We start from the raw sequence: 4,302 nt of genomic DNA on the forward strand, positions 1-4,302 counted from the left end.
AATGAAAGGTTTTCAAAAGGCACACTAGGGGATGAAAAGGGGTTTATACGGCCCAAGACAAAGGATTATTGATTTTAGCACTGGGGGGGGGGGGGGGGGTATAAAAAAGGGGGCTTGTTAAGCCCTTTGGAAGCTTCCCCCTAGGAAGCTTCTAAAGTTTCCCCACGTGGGGGAAACTTAACAGCGACACGGCGTCATGGACTGGTGGCAGGCCTACGATGTTAGGCAGCGGCTCCTCCCTGGGCACTCACGTGGCGGCAGCCTTCCCCTCTTTCCCTTCCAGCTTCAGCTCCTTCGTCAGGCGTCGAGGCAGCGTTCCTCCTTCTCACGGTGGGATCCTGGCAACGTCATCCTCCGTCACTCTTTGTGCAGCACGGAAGCCTTTTTTTTTCTCTCCTTTTTCATGGCTCCGCCTCCCCATGCTTTAAATAGTGGAGGGAGGGGGATTTTCTCCTCCTGCGTGTCAACACGCATGTCCTCCCTCCCTCCATAGGCTCCACCAAGGAGCTTACAACTCCTTTTATTTCCCTCCCCCCTCCAGCTCGTCCGTCGGCTGGAGGGATAAGGGGGGGAATTAAAAAAATTTTCAAAAATCCGATTTTTAAAAATTTTTCCCCACATGGAATTTTACAGTGCACCCCTTAAGTCATCTAAGGATACTTAGTGCTACTTTAAATAAAGACATATCAATGAAACTAATATGTAAGTTTGAAGAGTAACTTCTAAAAAGTATTTCCCTTAGTCCTTAGTACTAAGATTGAGTTTAGTTGTGCTTTTTATATTGAAAGCTAAAAGACAAACGAAAGTCACTAATAATGCGATCTTCATTTTTTATCCTAAGGATTCTATGAGTAAGAAGTCGTGTATATAGTAATTTTCTTTCAAAGTGAGAATTATAAAAATCCCTCATAATGCATGCATATATTATACTTACATATTTTAAAGTGAATGTCTTAGGATTGTTATGGTCTTCCTAAATTATTGATAATAATAAAGCTTACTTCGCTAGTATATGATTTTCAAGTAATTTAATTGCAAATAGAATTAGTGTTAATTAACAAGACTTTAAAATTATTTATGATAGAAGATTATGAACAATGTGCCATTTGTTTGAAAATTCCTATTGTTATCTTATTGAGGATAATTCTTTTGTGCTAATTTAAGTCAAAAGTTACGATTGTATGTTAAGTTGAACAATTATATATTACACAAGCCAATCAAAGCATAATGCTATGGAGTTTTGAGGTAATGATTTACCTCCTAAATTTTTTGAACCGTTCCACATTATTCACAAAATCAATGGTATCATTTCTTTGTAGGATATGTTTACTCACATCACATATTATTTGTTTGTAGGCTACATGGATAATCCATTTTTTGGAAGCTTTCAAAATTCTAGAAAAATTCATGTTTGATAGTTACTACATTGAGAATATTTTGATATACATTATAAGCTTGAATTTTCATTATCTTAAAAGAATCTTCATGAATTTTGCACTTTGTTTATATATAAATTCTTTTTCTCAATAACTAATGTGTGTACCCTTTTATTTTGAATTTCTACTATTGTTTTATGTGCATAATTTCCATAGATGCAAAGCATTCAAAAATTTCAACATAGTTCATATTATAGAAGTTATAATAGGTATTTTCTACTAAAAATGCAAAAAATGAAACTAGTATGAAAGTACAACTATATTAATAATTCGCCATAAGAACTTGATTGTTAAGAATTACTTACTTATGATAGTGTGCTCATATAAAAAATAAGGGATTAAATAACACCTTTGGTAACATAGTATAAAATTTGCACCTTTTATGTCTTGTTAATTGATCAACCTACAAGGACATTTTAAGACATCAAAATTTCATGGAATTTCATGGTTTGATAAGTTTTATGATCTTAGTATATTATGGCAAAACCTGGTGTTCATTTTGATATTCATTCCATCTTCCACTTTGAGTTTTATTCAAAGCTTCTAGGTCAAATTGTCAAAGAAACATTACTACAAACAAGTCATATATTCATGCTTATTTCGAGGGTTTTGAATATATAATGTAGGTGCAAAATGTTAGAATCATTTTTGAAGTGACTATTCGAACAAAGATATCAAAATGAGCCACCCCAAAATAAGTGTCAAAACTTGTATTGTGTTTGATGGTTATTTCAACAATCACAATATATTTGTGCACTTATTTTAATAATTGCAAGATAAACCATAGGGAGATTCCAACATATATAATTTTTTTTTTTGGAAAGGAAAATATGTACGACAAAATATGTACATACCTGCACAACAAATGTGTGTATTAGATATAAAACAAAAGAGAGAGATGCGCATTAGATTTTTTAATAACCTTTTTTCTTTATATATGTAGAAACAGTTGACACATCCATACTATCTATGGCATACAATGTGTATACTAGTCCTACTCATTTTCTTTTTGCTCACTGCCTTGTTTAGGCTATGGCAATTTACTTCATGATGTGCTTTGAACCAATTTGTGATGGCATTTTACTTTGTGACCTGACCTCCAAATCCATAAGAAGGTTCTAGGTCCCATTTTGCAACACGTGTGCAACCTCTTGATCAGCTTTGCAAAATAAGTGGAGAAAAAACAAGAAAGAGAAATACTATTTAAGACGTGACAAATTGGATTGAGAAGTAAACCAATAAAAAAATCTTTAGTATTTTGCACATATGAACTACTTGCAAAGAACATCATATCCACCACTGCCAAGGTGGGAACTCTTTGTGCGCTCCATCCATGCTATCCTTTTCTCCTTCTATTATTATTTATATCAACAAGGATTTTCTTTGTGGGACTTGACCTCCTCATGCCAAAGATCATGGAAGAAGTACCAAGGCTTCTCATGCATGCTCTTCAATCTATGTGTGACATTAGATTACATATGTGATAAGGAATTAGTATGTCATTCTTTTATCCACATTTGTGGGACCATCTTACTCCTTGTTTGCATTTGCACAAAGTCACTAGCACTCCATTAATGATCAAATCATTTATCTAATGGATCTTCACACACAGAATTATCCCATTTCCTTTGACCTCTCTTGTAATACTCTCTATCTATTCCATAAATCAACGTTCATTTAACAAAATGGTATAACCCCATTGATATCGCCTCAACTTGAGCTCATAGTCAATATCCATTCTATTTTCATGTCTATGTTTGCTCCCACCCATCGTTACACATTCAACTATCCCATTTACTAACATTCACTTAGCCAAGTTATGCAACTCTATTGACACCTCTTTAACTTCATCTTATAGTCAATAGATAATAATATATACAAAAAAGGAGTAACACATTGAGGTAAAGTTCTAAATATGCTTCTTTATTCAAGAGGACTCAATGTGCCCTTTAAATTGATCCTCAAGTTCCATATATTTAAAGCCAAATGGGATTCAAGCATGTAGACTTATGGGTGGATAGAGTGTTCTATTTGATTGTTACCATGACCAATAGCCATCCTATTTTCTTAAGAATAACCAACTTTCTTAAGTAGGTGTTTGAAGGTGTTAATGGATTACTTGTTACACAAGGCATCTCAATGATCATTCTTTGAATGAATTTTGTAAGCACCCAAAGAAACTATTAAAATTTTTTCATGATGGCATTTGTGTACATCAACTCCATATTTAGTAACAACTGCTAAGAAAATTGATGCAGGTCAATGGAGTTTTTACTCAAAAATTTAGTCAAACAATCAAAAGTAAGGATTATATTCGCAATCTTAGTATCATTTATGAAGAGAAAAATGCATAATTGGACAACCTAAAGAAAATGAATATCAATTTGAGAAAGATAATTAATCATTTTATTGAGAATAGCCAATGGAAACAATATATCATGGCTTGTAAGGTCTCTTAGAATGAAAACTTAGGTGATCGTGAGCTTTGATCATCCATCAATAGATTGCTGAAGTCTAGCGCATTGAAAGATACTTAGAGCAACCCAAAGTTTAGGGATATGAAGGAAAAGTGATTAGTTCACATTGAAAGATGTCTCAAATAAGTTTTCTACTATATGCGATGTCGGAGGGGTTTTTGTCGAAAGGTCGAATCCACCGGGGATCAGAAGTAGAAGGAAGTAGAGATAGGAGAAGAGATAGAAGGAAGTAGAGATGGAAGAAGAGATAGAGAATACACAAGTGGTAAACACTACAAAGACAAAGAACAATGAATTGAATCAATATGTATTGAAAGAACATGGAATCTTCGCACTACTCATAAGCAATCTCCAGGCATTAGATATCTTGGAGCTTCTTCGTAGAGCAA

Source organism: Lygodium microphyllum, chromosome 24 (assembly GCF_053477565.2).
Source record: "Lygodium microphyllum isolate KBCC chromosome 24, Lygodium_microphyllum_v1.1.10, whole genome shotgun sequence".
NCBI lineage: Eukaryota > Viridiplantae > Streptophyta > Polypodiopsida > Schizaeales > Lygodiaceae > Lygodium > Lygodium microphyllum.